We start from the raw sequence: 19712 nt of genomic DNA, 5'->3' as shown, positions 1-19712 counted from the left end.
GAGCGTTTGCTTCGACCCCCGCAGCACATTAAAAACAGTAAGTCACCGCGCAGCAGCGCTTCACACAGGAATTCAAGGTCTTGTTTTCAGCCTGGAGGCAGTTTGTAAAACATGCCGTCCTTCATCATCACCATAATCATCATCTATACTGGGATACAATCGACACAAGAGAAGAAAATGTTCTTCAGCTTGTTATAATAACACAAAAGTAATCCACTCTTCTACCACTGTAAGGGTTGTTTTTCAAACCGGCCTTGTTTGACCTTTTAGTTTACTTTCTCCCAGCACTTGTCTGACCTTTGGCTTTGTCAGGAAACAGCACCATTAATATGTATAACTACTACTGTTCAATAGTCACCGAGTGGTGGCATACGGGTGGAGAGGACCAATATGAAGTCTGCAGGAAACTAAGAGGAGGACAAAAACAGGCCAAGGTCCAAAAACACTCCAAAAAGCAATAAAGTACTTGCAAAAACATGCTTACTAAAATAAGAAACAGAGAAGACTGTGAGTATACATAGATAATAAAGTAGGAATCCAGAAGGGAACAAACTAGGAAATGACTTGATTGCTTGACCAAAGAGAGAGAGAAGGAAGGGAAGAATAAGCTTATCATCTGATCAGGAACCATCATGATCTGTCATGATCTTTGATCTAAAACTTTACTCTCTCAGCAGTCTTAGGTTGTTTTTGGTTTTTTTAATTGTCCCCTTGTTGTCTGTGTCTCGCTCTAGTAATCTGTGTACCTTGTTATGTGTACTTCCTGCCTTATTCTGAAGAGGTACTTTACTCTCTACAAACCTGTGTTGTATTATTGTTATCTTTGGACTTGTCCCACTCTTGTTTCCCCCTCATTAGTGTCACATGTGTTTAATTGGTAACCCTGATTGTTTGTTATGTTGCCCTCCTGTCCTGCCTGTCTCTTGCTTGCTTGTGAATTACTGATAACTTTTGTTTGCTCTTATAATTGTTGGGGTTCTGATGACTTTTTGGATTTGACTTGCTAAACTCAGGAGTTTCTTTTGTTGCCATTATCCAGAGGTGGGACCAAGTCATTGTTTTGCAAGTCTCAAGTAAGTCTCAAGTCTTTATCCTCAAGTCTCAAGTCAAGTCTCAAGTAATGTCAGGCAAGTCAGAGTCGAGTCTCAAGTCACTGGTGTAAAAGTCCAAGTAAAGTCACAAGTCTGAAATTTTGAATTTCAAGTCCTTTCGAGTCTTTAAAAAAAAACGAAAAAAGAATGTTGCAGTTATGCTAAATGTAAATATTAGACCATGTAATTTTTAAATCTGTGTTTTTCTCAACACGTGACAAAATAGTGAACTTAGAAAATATACACAAATTGTGAAATTGCACCTCTTTAAAATGCAGCTCAATTAAACCTAGCTCCAAGAATAATTTTCACCGACAGTTCTGAGATAAGCTGCATGTTATTCTTGGATGCGCTTGTAGGACCGGCTTTAAAATCGCATGACAAAAATATCATACACATTAAAAAAAACTGCATCACCAACGTAGCCTGGACAACATTTGCTAGTTAGATGAAGTCAGCTATCTCATCGTAGCATATTTATATGCATATTTATAATCATACGGTTCTTGGAGTGAGTGCACACACTCATGAAGTTTAGTAACTTCAGGTCACTGCAACAAGCCCAGGTACAGTTTACCGACGGATGGGTGCAGGACCTTGAAATGCACCGTGTAGAACGAAAGACCATCGTACGTATCATAAGTTTACCAGTCTCACAAATCGTCGTCATAAATACACATTCCTTAACCGTTTATTAATAGGACCTTTGAGCTCAACGGTAATTAATTAGTAGTGGAAATAATTTCTGGTACGCGTTACAGAAATGTAGCAGTGACAATAATACTGTATGCTGTAATCGTACTGGGCAATTAGTGATACAAAACAACTGTTTTATCCTGTGAATAAAAGTATATGTTTTTGTCAATGTACCATAATAACAGAAGCGAAACACAATATTGTGTCAGGACAATTCACTATTTATGCACAATAAACACAATAAATAAAGGAGCATAGCGCCACAATTTCTGTTCAGCGTCAGACTTGCTTGTAACCTATATCACCAATTATGTTATGAAAATGACGCATTAACTACAACAGAAGACTGACCTTTGTGGAAATGCTTGGAGCAGACTAACATGTGAGCTGGAGTGTTCTGGGACGTTATATTTGATCTTTGAATGGCTGCGATCCAGGCCATCCGTCGCCTCTTTGTTACTTCGGAAACATGGCTCGAACAATTTCTCTTCAACGACGTAATCCGATAACAACCGATTTCTTTACCCGTCGGCTTCCCGTGGCTGTCATGTGACCGGCTATTGCAGTTAATAATACAACAGCTTCTTGCCATTTTTTGTGTTTCTTTTTATCGCTGTATAACTGATTTCAATTAAAAGCCTGCATGCGCTAGTACCTCTTGCCACGAGTTCCCAGAATCCTTTGTGGTTCTACCCCAGAATGACATCACATTTTCAATCTCTATATGCATGTTACATTTTATATTTGGGGTGAAATATCAAGTCTTTTCAAGTAAACCGGTTCAAGTCCAATTCAAGTCCCAGGTCACTGGTGTAAAAGTCTAAGTCAAGTCACAAGTCTTACAACATTTTTTCAAGTCAAGTCTAAAGTCATAAAATTAATGACTCGAGTCTGACTCGAGTCCAAGTCATGTGACTCGAGTCCACACCTCTGCCATTATCCTCCACAAATCCCATTAAAGTTGCTTTTTCATTATTTTAGTATCTGGCTGTCTGACTCCATTTGGGTCAAGTTTAAGAAATTCACCAAAGAACAAAGAGTGGAAGGAAAACCTACTGGGATGCACTGGACCTTACCACTTACTACAAAATAAAACAGGAAGTGATGAGAGCATGTATAATAACAAACAAAACCATGAGAAATGTCTAAAACTGGATGTTTTAAAAGCAGAATAGAATGATTCTATTCAAATCCTGCATAATGCAAAACATAGATTTGTCCATTGCACTCTTTGGTGGGAAATTTACATGTGTTACTAAAAGCACTGCTAATTAATTAAGCCTGAAAAATATGGTTACCAGGCTTTTTTTTAAATAAAATGTCGAATTGCTTTTTTTGTAATCAACTGAACTAACAAGTCACACAGCTGCTGGTTCTCAGTAGTGGGTGATTTAAAGCCCTTCTATCACACAGGCCTAGGAGTGGGAAAAAATCTGTATTCCCCAACTGGTTGGCAAGTGGTTGCCAGACTGGTTGCAGAGTTTGTTGTCACCGGGTGAAACTGGTCACAAAGTAGATGTTGCACCAAAAACCTTTGGTCCAACTTTGGTCACTTGCAGGTTGCCGCAGTGGTCTGTAGTTTGCATGAAAGACAACAACTTGAAAGAATCACCAATTTCTAGTCGAGCAGTAGCAAAATTTGAAAATGTGTGATGCAAATTGGAGATGGAGAACATTTCTATTTCAGCCAATTGTAAAACACATTATTTTAAGCAACTAGCACATTCGCAAGGAGGTTTTTGGTGCAGACCGTGTACCTCTTTGTGAACAATTTTACCTTCCAACCTCCAGCAACCACTCACCAGCTTGTCAGGGAGTACACATCTTTCCCTTGGGACTGGCCGACCATTCTCTATGTCTGTGTGGCTGAAGCGTGCGTTGACACTACACCTCAGTCATATCCATGTCTTCACTACACCAGAACACCTACACCAGTGATCCTGAAAATAGCAACAAATAACAACTAATGAATCAATTTTAGGTAGCTAGCTCTCATTGGCTACTTAGTACTCACCATCGCTTTAATGACATACAATTTCTTGTCCTCCTTCATGTCCATAAAGGCAGAATTATTGCGTTTAAATAAGACTTTTGTGAAACTATGATCTCATGACTTTGTAAGAAAAGAGAAGTGAGATGGTTTTCCTGGGAAATGACATCCTCACAGGATCAGTAAGGCAAAGCCAATAATTTTATTATCAGCTTATTATAATTGTTAAGAGACCTGATGCCACTGCAACTATATGTATTCTGTACTTTATGGTAAATCAATTATTCCCAGCAGGAAATGAACTGGCAGAAATTGCATTATGGGTAAAAGAAAACACTCCTCCTTTAATTGCCAGAAGAAATGGGAATATGCATTACAAAGCAGCTCTCCTGTGTTTATTCTTGCTTATTTAAACATATTTGTAGGGAAAAAAAAGGCAGAAAAAAAGCTTTTTGATTCCTGTTAAATTTACCATGTGTCTGGCTTTCTCTACCACTCCATCTCAGCTGGGCTTCCTCACCTCCAGCGTTGGCCAGTGAGCGCTGCCAGAGGTTGACATGTGGCTCGTAACGTGGTCGATGCCAACTGCTCGAAGTCATTTGGTGGAGTTCAGGGGACTCATTTCCTCCTCCTGCTGTGTTATGTGAACAGATTGATTTACAGTTCATGAATCACTGAGTAGTATAAGTGTGAATCTGCTCGTCAAGTGTATGATGATTGCATTAAGAGTGCGACTTTAAGCATGTTCTACCATCTGTGTCTGCGAGAAACCTAAAGGGGAGGCTTTTGCATCTCATTTCAAAGTTTATTTAATCAAAAACAGGTGCAGCAACCTGGATGAGCAGTTCTCTCACCATCGAGGCTTGTGTGCAGTCAGCCGGTGTGATTAATACATATATTTAAGAATATGTCTGGTAATAGTCTATATTTTCCTTATTCTTAACAAATCCCATGTAAAATTCAAATTGAGCTGACACTATGAGCAAGCAAAGCTGGTGTGCATCCATAGTGCAATATATTTTTTAGGGTTACATAATCATGATGTTACTGATCAAATGATCTGCCAAGCTGCAAAAGAGTGGTGCTGATCTACAGGCATTTGCATTTCAAGCAAAAATACTGCTTGATATTGACTTAAAACTATTCCCCCGCTATCAAACGACTCCACACCAGACTTTTTGACATTTTTGGAATATTTCTTACTTTATTATATGGCTTTGATATTCTTTGCCATCATCTTCTGGCACTAGCAGTGTGTCACATCTTACCAGGATCCAGTAAAAACAAGAGGAAGTATATCAAACTATTAATTTTTACCTCATATGGCCAAAGAACTGACGGTTAATTCACACGTATCATTACTATTGGTCAGATTTAATAGAATTTCAATTTTCAGTATCAGTCAGATTTTAGTGAAACTAGATAAATTTTTCCTCGTTTGCAAGATTTCTTAATCATCTTTAAATCACAGTTTTTGTGTTGTGACATTTAAAACCAGTTTACATTTACAAGTGACGACTCAAAAATCTTTATTAGCCGTTAAAGTTGAGGTTGGTGAATTGTTTTTGGTTCCATGGGATAATAACGTGCACGTCATATAGTAATTCATGGTGTATGAGAGGGAACTTCATCTCCTGCATTTCTTCTCAGCTTTAGAAAATCTATCTAGTGATGGGAGACGTTGGCCAATCACAGGTCTTTTAAGATGAGGTCAGGTGTGTGATGTTATAAAGTAGAACAAAGAGCAAAAAAGTACTTTGGAAGTAAGGTGGAGTGGCGGACTTTCACCTGGGAGAGTGGTATTCAGTTCCTGTGTGAAACCATTATTCTCATCTGGTAGAAGGGGCTTAGAAGAGACACTCTCAGCTCGTGCATTTTCTGCCTTCTGCAGCTTTAACCTCCCAAGGCTACTTTTAAAATTTCAACAAAAAAAAAACACCTCTACATTCATTCTGTAACAGCATCACAGCTATAGAGTCAGAATGGTGTGCCTTGGGCTCCCTGGATGAGGCACTTGGGAGAATTATGAAGTACAATAAGTCTCTGTGTCTCCATCACTTGAGAGAGAGTGAGATTTGAAGAACTCAAACTGTAAATTACAGAGTAAATTATGGCCTCAGAGCAACAGCTCACTGGCTCTGATGTCATCAAACTCCCAACTGAAATGCAAGTAAAAGAAGGAAAACTATACACATCAATAGGATCCTCTAGGATGGTGAGGATTAACAGAAATCATGTTTAGCGTACCTTAGCCTAAAGTCTCAGGTGGTTGTGGCACAAGAGGCAGAGCAGGACATCTGCTAATCAAACAGTTGGTAATTTGCTTCCTGGATCCTGTTCATGGGCACGGAATTGAACCCTAAATTGCCGGATGCATCACCAGAGTGTGACTGTGGGAACGGCATTAAAAAAGTGTGAAATGATAAAATTCAACATCTGTTTAAAAAAATCAATATATAGTATATTGATTTATAAAAGAATATAATGAAGACTTTACATTGGGAAAATTACAGGTTAGTTTGTTAAAACTAAAAAGAAGTTATTAAAAATCAATACTTGTGACCAGTTTTTAATTATGTACTTGAGTCAAACATGGAGAGAAAAAAGGAGGGACCGATAGTCTCAGATGTTAATTTTTAATCAGATGTGTTTTTTTTAACCATCAGCCTATTATCAACTGCAGCTGAGTAATAGAAGCAAAATTACAACAAGAGTCAACGGTCAACATATAACTGAAAAAAATATATCGGTTAATTTAGAGCTGACATGGATGATTTTCAGATGATTCTCTTGGACTGCTACAACAAGCTGGAGCAATTCAGATCTGCTGCTGCGGTTTCTGAAACATCAATCTGCCACTGGAGTGGGTGAAGCAAGGGCCAGAGCAGCAAAGAAGAGATAGAGGATGGCAGTTTTCCACCTGGAGCACTAAATAAATAAATACCTGGGGTTATTACATCTCTCAGACAGATGTAGTGAGGTTGTCTGTTTTATGTGGAAATGTGTCCTCTGCTTAGCTCGCACAAAGTACAAAAAGACGGTTTCCAGATAGAAAATATGCTTTCAAAATATAATTCAATGACAGCCAACAGACTGTGCTGTTAAAATGTTCAGTAGTGAATTATTTAGCAATAACTGAACTCGATATGACCATTTAACAACACCATAGCAGGGCCTGTTATTGATGTGTGAATCCACTGCAGTGATTTCAGTGTTTTGAGAAGACATTTAGAGTGTGCGTTAGGCTGCAATTACCTCTGGACCAGCATGGGGATACCAGACATCATTTACATGCAAATTCTTCAGCAGCTCACCAATACTGTTGTATTTATTAAGTTAAATTAATGTGCAATTTACGCTTTAAAAAACACAACAGAGTCAAAAAAATAATATTTTTCATTGCTATCAGTGAAGCCCTTTGGATGATAATGATGCTCTGTTTAGTGTTTGGACCAGACTTAATTAAGATAATTGCTGAATGCAATCTTATTAAATCTTTTTCATGGTCTAAAGTAAATGGTCCCGGTGGACCAGTAGTGCCAGTAGATTTTTACTGTTTTTTAAATTGAGGTTTGGCACTTTGAGCCAGGGCATGAAGTCAAGATCAGTCCAGCTTTTCTGCTGATAACATTCTGTACATCCAAGTGGTTAATGCCTTAAAGCTACATTTGCTGTACATCTGCAAGCCGCTTTGCAACCAACCTGGCAAGGGGGCTTGATTCTATACCAACTGTCATATGCCGAAAAGCGCGGTACACCCTGAAAAGGATACTTGTCTATTGCAGGGAACTTCGCACCATGGTAACCAAGAACTCTAACATGCATTTACCATTGTAAAAGGTTTATTCTTACCAAAACCAAGGTCTTTGCCAAATTCCAACCCTTTTTCTGAGACTATCTGTTGGGTCTGTCTAGCACAGGCCCACCGCTGGAACGAGACAATTTAAAAACACAGCAAAAGCATTGAACACCAAGTGGGCAAAGTTCTTCGTGTTACTCATGCATGAGGGAGACCTGCCTGGAGCCAAGTGTCGTTCCACCACTTGACCTCCGTCAGACTCTCAGCCAGGTTCCCCATAGCACTCCTTTTATTGTGGTTCCATGAATATGCATAGGGTCATTAACATATAACATCTTACATAGGTATACATGTGAACAAAGAATACTGTGTGTGTGTGTGTGTGTGTGTGTGTGGGGTCAGAGTGTGACCCCATAAAGACTTCCCTAAACCTGCTGGTCTGGAAGTCCAGCAGTTCATCTAAACAAAAGGCACTTAGACTAAAACAGATATAGATACGTTTATCCTACCATAAAACAATAAGAGAAGGTACGACCTCTCCCATGCTCCCAGGATGTAGGTGTGCACACAAAGTTTGCAGACTATTAAGGATCAAACCTCTACCAATCTAAAACTAATTATAAAACTCTAAGCATATATAAGTAGATATTTCTAAGCATAAATGACAATCAACAATACGAAACCTAACATTATCAAAACCAGACAAGGGTCAAACACAACATCTCTACGCCAGTGTTCCCCAGAGAGGATCTAAGAACTTAAAACTCAACTCTAACAGCTAAAAATTTGTTGCATTAGCAATGTGTGGGGTCCACTACTCTATGGTGACACAGTGTTCTCACAGTGTTCGAAAATGGTCATGACTTTTGAAACCAGAAACCCACATTAGGAATTTGTGTGGTGACGCAGGAGAGTCTATCATTACTGCCACCACATATAAAACTCCAAATCATGACCACAGGGAAATTAACACATAATGCACCACACAAAAGCACAATAACTCAGGTCATCCCAAAGGATATAGAAATGCATATGTTTGCAGCAGGTTTCATAAATGTATGTTAAACTTTAATCCATAATGCAGAGTAGACGCTGACAGGTGATGCCTCAGACTGCGTCTTGTTGATTTACTGTAATTCAGCTAATGTTTGTTGTGTGAAATAATTTGGTAATTATGCGAATATTCTACACATCTAGCATCGCAGAAAAGCTCTGGAACAAATCGCTGACAGGAAGCAGGTGTTTTGTGGTCCCTCCATTTCCCCAGAGAAAGCATTTAAAATCTGCTTAGTACCAGCACATCTAAATGGTTTAAATTGAAATCAATTTTAACGTATTAGCACAATTTCTGAACAATAAACAAGATTGCTTAAAAGTAAAGCAACCACACAGAGCTGGCTCTCAGGGCAATTTCACACCCGACTTGTTCGGTAATTAATGGATAATAGAAGAGGCTGTTAAAGAACAACATTCATCACCATACCCATAATACCATTCTCCTGAGGTGAAAATAAGTCTTTTATTTCATAGGTCACCATTATCTCCCAGCTCATCTTATACACTCATATTTCATGTCTTTGTCTGAGCAAGTGGAGGAGATCACCACTGGCAGAAATGTGCCGTGGACGCCTCGGGCGTTTGCACTTTTCCTCATCTCTAATTACACTGAGAAGAATTTTCTTTCATTTTCCCTTCGTGTGAAACGTTGTGTGAGGCATATACGATCCATAGGTGCTAAACTGACATGTTGTGACCAGGTGTGAAGTCGCAAGACCGTTCATCTGTCAGCACAGCAGCTGCCCTGTGGGTCAGAGAGCACCCACTACACAAATAAATGCTGTAATGTAATACAGTGCAGGCCTCTAACAATGGGGCTTCTATTCCTGAAGCTGTGTTTCCCTTCAGTGCAGAGGGTGGCAAAAAGTCAAGGCATGATTGACCTAAAGTTATAATCCTTTCAGGTAACCAAACCTAGTTTCTGATGCTATTCGTGCTTGGCAGGTTTTACACTATGAAGTCGTTTTCAATTCTTTAGTTCAGTGTTGGAGGAAAATTACCTTACATGGAGTGGGGGAGTCACAGGAGAAGATGCAGGTTTAATTTTATCTCAAAAATATCATCCTTCCTGCTTTGCTCCCCTGGAGCTCCACTGAATCCAAGCTTAACGTGTCCTACAGTTGGTGCAAAATTATAACCACGAAGCAGTGTAACTTCATTAAAGCTGTAACAATATACATTTTTTATTGCCCAGGTGTAAATTGATTGCAATGCAACTAAAAAGAAGAGACCTTCCCTTTCTTATGTGCTTTCTACCTGCTTTGGATTTATTTTTCACTCAGTCCAGTGGTTTTTAAACTTGTGCCAAGGCGCACAGAAAGAGCTCGCCAAAAATTCAACACACACCTGTTTCCATATGCTGTACAAAATAGCCTCTGTCTTCCGACATGTCATTAATTCTTTTTTGATTATACCGTCAGACAAAGGCGATCATGACAGTCGATTTGTGTGTTTCCACTCCACTAAAATATACTTTGCATCCATCATGTTATGGGACACTTTTAACTAATCAAACAAACTGTCTCGCTGCCTCTGGTTAAGATCCAGTTTTCTTATGAAATGAAGCACTCAGGCTGAAGACTGAATATAAAGACTGAATATAAAGTTCTTTTAAAGCTTGCACCTTTCCGAGACGTGCGTGCAGAAGACAGAAAGAATTTATGAGCAGTGCAGGTTTTTATTCCAGTGATAACATATGATTATTATGAGCAGAAACTCGAACTGGGCAGCACGGTAGCCAAGACGCCATGTGCTCATAACTTAAGGTCGCAGCTTTCTCGAATAATGTCACCTTATTGATCCAAACTCCTGATTGATCTGACTGTTAAATAGTAAGTAGTAGTTAAATAACAGCTTACCTTACAGTTAACAGATTCCAGAGTAAAGCCAGGTTACAGCCACCTGGCTAACCTCAGCTAGCTTGCTTGGCTAGCTTGCTAAAGTTTGATGTCTAAAGGGTGATCATTAGTTTACTTCGTAGAAGAAAATTAACTGGCATCTAAAAGGGTCATTTGGTTGAAGGGAATTTTATTTTGTTGGATTTAAGATGGATACTGGCTAACGATAGCGGGCGATCGTGGCTCAGGGGGTTGGGAAGCGCATCTTAACCGGAAGGTCGCCGGCTCGATCCCCGGGCTCTCTGTCCTGGTCGTTGTGTCCTTGGGCAAGACATGTTACCCTACTGCCTACTGGTGTTGGCCAGAGGGGCCGATGGCGCGATATGGCAGCCTCGCTTCTGTCAGTCTGCCCCAGGGCAGCTGTGGCTACAACCGTAGCTTGCCTCCACCAGTGTGTGAATGTGAGAGTGAATGAATAGTGGCATTGTAAAGCGCTTTGGGTGCCTTGAAAAGCGCTATATAAATCCAATTATTATTATTATTAACATTAATAAAATGCTAAAAAAAATCTAACAGTAAAACATAGTGTCAAGTGGATAATTTCAGCTAATTCATCCTCTTTAGATCTTTGAATACTCTCTGTGATCAAGCAGAGCAGAGCCAGCTGGCTCACCTTATCCTGTTTTTTTTTTTACTAATATTATCTCAATAAAAATAGTAAATGCAGTCCCGATCAAACGTTTGCATGTGCAGTTTGTGTGTATGTGTCTATGAATGGAGCTTGTTGTATAAAAATGATTTGAGTGCTAGGTAAGAGCAAAAAAGCACTATATATATTACCAGATTTACATGGAGAGAATAGGACACAATACTTGTATGTAAAACGAATGTATAAGTTCTCACAGAAGGTTAGACACTGTTTATTACTGCTGTATTATAGACTAAATAACTTGATTGTGTATTTAGATTAGTTACATGAGTGAGCCAGTAAGCCAACAAAAGAGAGAAAGAAGCTCACCAAGTTCTATATTGGAACCTGTCCAAACAACTGCTTGCCAGGTTAACTGGTGATTCTAAGGTGGCTGCTGGTGCGATGGTAAATGGTTAGCCTATGCAGGGTGTACCTCTTACTTAATGTCTGGGATAGGCTCCTATGCATGGAATAGTTCATCCATCCATCCTTCCATTCTCTTCCGTTTATCTAACTAAACTGAATAAGCTGGCACTGGGTGATTTCTGAACGAGTGCTGTCAAAGGGTTGAAAAGCTAGTCCCTTGACCTGTATAGAGCTAAATAGCAGCATTAGTCACCAAACCAGTGGAGCAACATGTAACATGTGCCTGCAGGAGCTCTGCAGACGTTTTTAAGTTACAGATTTAATTTACAGTGAAAAGCATTAAAGACATAAGAGTAATTTATTCGGTGGTTGAAATTCTATAGTAAAATATTTTTCACAAGATGAAATTAATGGCCAATTAATGGCTCTGGGAGGAAAGCTCACAAATTTTGGCACTTTTATATAATTTATATAAATCTGTTAAAGGAAACTGAAGTTAGCACTGAATGTGAACCTGCTATTAGACATCTGTCCTTTTTGGCCTGATATCTCAGGTAAATCCTCCTTGCTATAATCCTGATAAAGCAGCTGCTCAAGGAGTTTTTTTGCAGTAAGCAGCAAAATCCCATTTGCTGTTATGGACTAAATAATTTATTGGTATTAAAAAAATCAAAAAAAGTGTCAAATTTCTGAGCTGTGTTCCTGCGTGTGTATAATTACATCTCATTTAGTGGCCAATACATGCAGTATTAAATGCAAGATTATACGCTACCTTAAAAAAAATACACAATTTGCGATGCATTCTTTCCTCTTATCTGCCGTCTCTTTTCGTCTGACAGCTGAATTCCTAATAGTCCCTATTAGTGGTTTGTTTTTCATGTGTTGACATTTATCATAGGTGGTGTAAGCTTTAAACATTTGAGGCATCAGTCGCTATGTATTTTCCTTGGCTGTCAGCACCCAGCTTGAAAATTGAGTCATGATGTATTCTGCTGTGCATAGGCTAAGAGAAAAAGTGCTTATTTTTCAGGGCTGAGTGGCTTTCTCAAATAGAGGAATCCCTCTCCTCCTGCAACGCTGCAAGAGTTACAGAAAATTGCACAGTGATGGGATGTTATTTCTCTTTTTTCCAGGAAGTGATTACTGTGCTTTCTGAATACCTGAGTGATTTTGGTATAAGAATTTGCTTTTTTACAAAAAAACCCAAAAAATTAAAACCTATCCTTCACATTTCTATCCATATAAACAGGCGGCAAGTGACGTATAGCTTTCCTTTATGTTTCAGGAAGATTTCATTAACAGGGCCGCTATTTAAAGCTGCTTCTCAGACGTTCTTCCAATCCTTTCTGCTCCATTATCCCACACTCACTATGGGATAATGGGAAAGGTTCACCCGCAGGAGGTGTTACATTTCATCTTGAGTCCATCTCGCCATTCTCATTTTTTATCATATCAGACTTAAAATACCTTTTTCTACTTCACCATACATCATCGTCCCTAATCTCGTGCAGTCTGACCCATTTCCCAACAATGGTGAAAGTAAAGGGGGAAAATAGACAAATGCGTCAGTCAGACTTCCCTTAACTTGATAAAAGACTCATAAAAAAACAACATCCGTTGGGTAAACAGCTTGATGTAGTGTGAGATGAGGTCGTATATCTGTTTTAAGCTCTAAAAGGACCTTTGATCTAGTGGAGGAGCTTACCTACCGATGATAATGTTACCCTCTTGTCCTTTTCAATGTCTTTCTCTCTAATGGGCTTTAGGCGTGCTGGGAATCATTTTTGTCCTTCGCTTCACTTTCTCTTTCTCTGAGGTCTGCAGTGCTACCCACATACTCGTGTCTGTCCCTCTTAAGAGTCACCATGATTTAAAGAATAAAAGAAAATGTTCACTGGGCTTTAACGATGAGGCTGGCTCATTCAGTCGCCGGCACAGGGCGCGGCCATTTTCCTTATCTGTCTCCCAGCACCTTTAGGAAGGCAGCGAGCGCATGCTGACACAAACAATCCCACCAAACACACACGCACTCACACAGCTGCGCACGTCTTCATTCAGACTGAAGACACATGCTGGAAAATCTTGTAGGCTGTTGCTGCATCCTGCAATAATTACATGAGGCTGGATTCATTACTGTATAATGGTTTAATGTCCCTCGGTGCCTGCCACAGGATTCTGCCCGCTCATCACACCTCATTGCTGCAAAGATTAAACAGAGATGAAAGAGCAGCTTGTGGAATAAATCCATATGGCTAAATTAGTCTAACAAAGAGATCTTTCTCTGTCTGGATTTTTTGCTAGAGTAAAATATGCATTTAGTCAATTCAAGGTGGGAAAGAAAAATTAGGTTTAAATGTTTTAAGCTCCTCCCACCCGATGAACATGCGTTTCCAACATATTCACTTCAGAGGCAGACATGTCTGAAAGCACTGGCCTCTTACACACTACATTGCTCAAAAGTATTCACTCATGCATTCAAATCATTGAATTCAGGTATTCCAATCACTTAAATGGTCACAGGTGTATAAAATCAACCACCTAAACATAGCAGACTGCTTCTACAAACATTTGTGAAAGAATGTGTCGCACTTAAATTTGACACCAGGGTCGTTCTTTACAAGCTTCCAGATGTGACAAGCTCAGAGTAAGATCACTATAAATCTGCACCAAAGACACCAAAGGGCAAAACAGCAGTATTTGATGCCCAGTTGGACTGGTGCTTTGTTGTCTTCTGCAACCTGTGAAGACGTTTTGCTCTTTATGCTGCTCACCTGTTTGGGCCTGAAATCGACTTGTGTTTAGCCAAAGTTAGCAACCACATGAAAGATTTTTAAAGGATCAAAACAGAGGCACAGGACTCTTGTCCCAATCCTCAGTGTATACTACAGAGAGATTTTGTGATTGTCGCAATAAAAGGCAGTAGAGGTGTGCATGAGTGCAAGTGTGTGTGTCTTACTAAAGGATGTCGGGCCCTCATGCCATCCTCATCCTTGTGGCGTCCAGAAACATATACACAAGCTGTTCCACCTCAGGCACTGGACCTGCTGGAGGGTTAATGACTTTCTACACTCCTGTCCAGTGTCCTGGTATCTGCTCAACACTCTCCTTGAAATTGTGCTGGGAGACACAACCAACCTTCTTGTGATAGCACATATGGAGCAATAAGGAGCGATAAAGACACAACAGTGGTTTGTAACTGTCTCGTTGTTGTCTCTGCACCTGTTTTCACTCTCATTTGCACCGAAGCAGCTGAAATAGATTCACAATAGTTTGTGCCTTCTAAATGTGTTGGCGTCCCTACTTTGTGTTATAGTAAGCATGTATCTCAAGTGTTCCCTTACATACATTTTTTTACCTCTCTGTGACACAATAATGTCCAGCAGGTTCCTCGTCCGATGGCTCGACTCCTGCTACACTCTTTGGGCTGCAGCAAGCAAAGGTTGTTCCACTCCATAGAAGAACAAACACTAACTTTGTAACTAAGCAACAATAAACACTTGAGTAGCGGCATTTTAAGAGTACAAACCACTTACAGAATTATAGTAGGGTTTGCTCTTTTTTATTATGATAATCAATAAATTAATAATAATAATGGATTGGATTTATATAGCGCTTTTCAAGGCACCCAAAGCGCTTTACAATACCACTATTCATTCACTCTCACATTCATACACTGGTGGAGGCAAGCTACAGTTGTAGCCACAGCTGCCCTGGGGCAGACTGACAGAAGCGAGGCTGCCATATCGCGCCATCGGCCCCTCTGGCCAGCACCAGTAGGCAAGTAGGGTAACATGTCTTGCCCAAGGACACAACGACCAGGACAGAGAGCCCAGGGATCGAACCGGCGACCTTCCGGTTACAGATGCGATTCCCAACCCCCTGAGCCACGATCGCCCCCCATTAGCCTTCACATTTGTTGTTTTCAAGTCTCTTATAGATTATATTTGAAAGTGCAGCATGCAGAAGTTACGGTTTCTATAATAGGAATTAAATATTCCTTTAAAATGTTTCAGTCTCTTATAGTGTCTTGTTAATTGTGCATAGAGTGTACAGAGCTGGATGGATTTCATATCAAGAAAACAAAGTAAAGTGTACTGTAAGTAACATCCATGAAAATACTTAAATACTATGTATCATCAGTGTTGGGAAGGTTACTTTTAAAATGTATTCCATTACAGAATACAGATTACATGCCCCAAAATGTATTCTGTAACGTATTCCGTTACGTTACTCAATGACAGTAACGTATTCTGAATATGGATTACTTAATATATTATCATGCTTTTTACAACAACGTGAATGTACTATTGCTGTGTGATTTATTACTATTACTGAAGGTCCGCGACTCCGAACTGTAGTAAAGGGACCTCTGACTAATACGGCGGGGTCCCTGTTGGCTGGTAGCCGAAAAATAGCTTTACTTTGTTGTCTGGGTCAACTTTTCTTGCGAGAGACAGAGAGAGGCGTTGAAAGACTGCTCCAACGGAACTTATTGTTTTGGAGGAAAACACGAACACGGTGTACAGTCGAGTCTTAATAGCTTACTTACAACTGGGCTCGTCAGGCACTCTTCTTGGCTGAAGTGGTTATTATTATATTTACATGCTTCCAGCTCCCGTTTTTCCTCGATGACAACTCGTACCTTTCCACTTCCCTTTTTCTCCCTCCTCGCACTCACAGACCCATTACGTGTATGGCAGTGCATTCTCCCTGCAACACGGACTATACTGCCCATGATGCTACATTCTTTAGAGCTATGCTTGTAGCATTCTGCCTGTTAGCTTAGCACAACAACAACAACAACAACGAAAAGGCGCTCTCTCACCCAGGAAACACACAGTCGCAGAGAGAGAGAGAGAGCGTCGCCCTGTAACCATGGCAACCGTAACGCTGCCGCCTGGAACAACAGAACGTAGCTGTCAAACAAAACCCAAACAGTCCTGACCTGCGACAAAATGAAACAGGAAAGTACCGCAGTGTAATCCATTTATTTCAACAAAGTAACTGTATTCTGAATACCACCTTTTTAAACGGTAACTGTAACGGAATACAGTTACTCATATTTTGTATTTTAAATACATAACGGCGGTACATGTATTCCGTTACTCCCCAACACTATGTATCATATATAAGAAACAATGTGAAATAATCTTACATTTGACATATTTTGTATTTTGTACTGTACCTAAACAGGAGTAGGTATGCAGATCTCCAAAGCAAAAATGAAGAACAAGGGTGGACAGTAGATAAGCATCTGAGCAGTTTACTTCACAAAGAAGGAAGCATCATTTTGCGACTTAACTGGCAGCATTGAATTTAAATAAGAAGAAAAAAAGAGAAATAGGCTTGAAGAATGATCTGTCACACCCAAACAAATTGTTTTCTCCTTTACAGACCCAAAGGAAATGACGGAATAGATTAAACAACAAGACCAATTTGTATTTTTCAGACATTTGTTCCACAAAGAGACAAATGCCGACTGAGTACTCTTGAATTTAATAAGCACAAGCATGCCGGTACTGGAGATTAAGCTGGGATTGCTTTGTTTCCTGCGGCTGTGTAAGGTCAGCAGCCTCTTGACAATGTGGACATCCAATCCTATGCAGCTGCACAGGCCAAGTGTTCGCTCCAATTAAAGTCTATTAGAAGTATTGCATTTCAAATGAAACGTAAGTATGCCCACAACTCCACCAGCATGTGTAAGCATCCGAGTGTGCAACACCTCTCCAGAGATGTGCAACACCCACCGGCAGATGTTCTTCATTAATAGTTATTACCCATCAGCCTGACATGTGAGAGTTGAGGATACATTGCCTCTCTCAGCTCTTTGTCTACTACTTACTTCAGTGGCTGAGAGACAAGCTGAAGTTATATCCACTTTATACTGAAGCCCTCCTGCAAGAAGATAGACATTACACCGCACTCTCTGCCTGAGCTGTGCTGCTGAGAGATAATACAGACCCACTAATTGAGTGTTTTGGAGGTTGCCAGAGTGCTAATAGAAGTTTTGGGGTAATAAGGCGGTGAATTGAACAGGCTGCCTTTAGTTTCTCACCTCTCTGTTTCCAGAAAAAGAAGAAAGGAAAGCTGCTTAGAGACAAACAGCAGCAGCTGTGTGCAGTAACACTTTGATGAAAGGACACTTGGCAAAAGGTTTTAATAGCTGTTGGTATTTTGGATTGATTTTTTCTTTTAGTCAAATTTTATTCTCCAGTTTCATAGACTGCCAGTGAAGTAATGACTTATGCTTAATATACTGCAGGAAGGATTTTTATTGAGCTGCTCACTGGTCTTTATATCACTTCATTTAAACTTCATTGGGTGTGCTAATTCTCATCCAATGAGCAAAACAAGCATCACGCACTTACAGGTACTTCTCGTAACTCTGCGGGGAGCCTTGGCAGCGGGAAATATCCAGATATTCAGTGTGCGTGGGCTGACATCTTTCATCTGTTCCTTTTATTATTAAAATAAAAAATATCCTGTCTCAGAATGATGCTGAAAAATACCCGTTTGTGCGTTTGTTGAGTCTAGTCTGGATTACTGTAATTCATTATTATTGGGCTGTTTGGAAAGCTGATCTCAAACACAGCAGTGAGAGTTCTGATGAAGACTTTAAAATATACCATATTTCTCCCAAATTAGATTTGCTTGACTGACTCCTTCCAGAAAATAAAAACACAGAGTTTAAACTCCTGAATGGTCAGGCTGTGGTGTATCTTAAAGACCTCCCAGTAACCTATTATCCTATTAGAGCACCCTTAGAGATTATTGTAGAGGCATTACATAGCAATGTAAAACAGCTTGAGGCGATTGTTGCTGTGAATTGGCACTATATTGAACTAATCCACCTAAGTGTAGGGGTGATGTGCTACTAAGTCTTATCTAGGCAAATATATATTAGCTCAGTCAGTAACATTAGATGATTATTTCTGCTTATAAGCTATATGGCACAGGTTATTATTACCAGCTTTTATTTTACCGTAGAAGAAATGTTGCATAAACTTCTGATTTACACAATTTGGATGTCAGAAAGAATGGCTCATTGGCTTCACCTTTGAGGCATGGAGCCTGTGTCTATCTGTAATATGCATTTAGAGTGGAGTGTCAAACATAAGGCTGGAAGCTAGTATTGTTCCACAGCAAAGCTCTGAAAAATGTGAAGGAAGGCATAAATTTTAGACTTTTAAGTGTATTTTCATAACTTTTCAACTGATAAAGACCTGCTCTATGGCCATTCATACTACACCAAAGTAAATAAGTAATAGATAAACCATTAAATGACAGAAAGTACCTGTTTTTCATTGTTTGCTACATAAATTTCTAAAACAAAAGCAAGCACAAAAACAGACAATTAACTTTTTGTAATTCTGTCAATTAACAAAAAAAATTCAGTTGTGTTCAGTTTTATAATTACAGGACAGTCTGTGCAATAAGCTGATAGATAGATAGATAGATAGATAGATAGATAGATAGATAGATAGATAGATAGCATATTTACATACATACTTTATTGATCCCACTAGGGAAATTGTTGTGTACAGCAAAGACAAGTTGCTATAAACAGCAAAAGTAAGACTAACATCGTGAATATCACTATAATTCTAAGTAAACAGCTGCATGAAGGTACAATATAAAACATGTTTGGGATCTTATGCCTGATAGGTGTGTTCACCTGTCACAGACAGAAAAGATATTATACAGCTTTATAGAGAACAGCAGGACATATACAGGGAGTGCAGAATTATTAGGCAAGTTGTATTTTTGAGGAATAATTTTATTATTGAACAACAACCATGTTCTCAATGAACCCAAAACACTCATTAATATCAAAGCTGAATGTTTTTGGAAGTAGTTTTTAGTTTTAGCTATTTTAGGGGGATATCTGTGTGTGCAGGTGACTATTACTGTGCATAATTATTAGGCAACTTAACAAAAAACAAATATTTACCCATTTCAATTATTTATTTTTACCAGTGAAACCAATTTAACATCTCCACATTCACAAATATACATTTCTGACATTCAAAAACAAAACCAAAACAAATCAGCGACCAATATAGCCACCTTTCTTTGCAAGGACACTCAAAAGCCTGCCATCCATGGATTCTGTCAGTGTTTTGATCTGTTCACCATCAACATTGCGTGCAGCAGCAACCACAGCCTCCCAGACACTGTTCAGAGA

The 19712-nt window shown here is 39.4% G+C and overlaps 1 protein-coding gene and 1 long non-coding RNA gene across 3 annotated transcripts in view; one reads left to right on the top strand and one right to left on the bottom strand.

Moving 5' to 3' along the window:
- Positions 1-19712, top strand: part of LOC101475732 (ankyrin repeat- and BTB/POZ domain-containing protein 3-A) — a 254130-nt gene that overhangs the window by 167849 nt on the left and 66569 nt on the right. The gene's annotated exons all lie outside the window — the stretch shown is intronic.
- Positions 13661-14972, bottom strand: LOC143413352 (uncharacterized). The gene is made up of 3 exons (XR_013093967.1): positions 14873-14972; positions 14484-14644; positions 13661-13726 (listed from the first exon to the last, which is right to left on the bottom strand). It is a non-coding gene; the product is annotated as an uncharacterized LOC143413352 (long non-coding RNA).

This window comes from Maylandia zebra, linkage group LG17, assembly GCF_041146795.1.
Source record: "Maylandia zebra isolate NMK-2024a linkage group LG17, Mzebra_GT3a, whole genome shotgun sequence".
Taxonomy (NCBI): Eukaryota; Metazoa; Chordata; class Actinopteri; order Cichliformes; family Cichlidae; genus Maylandia; species Maylandia zebra.
This window is presented reverse-complemented; position numbering and strand designations above follow the sequence as displayed.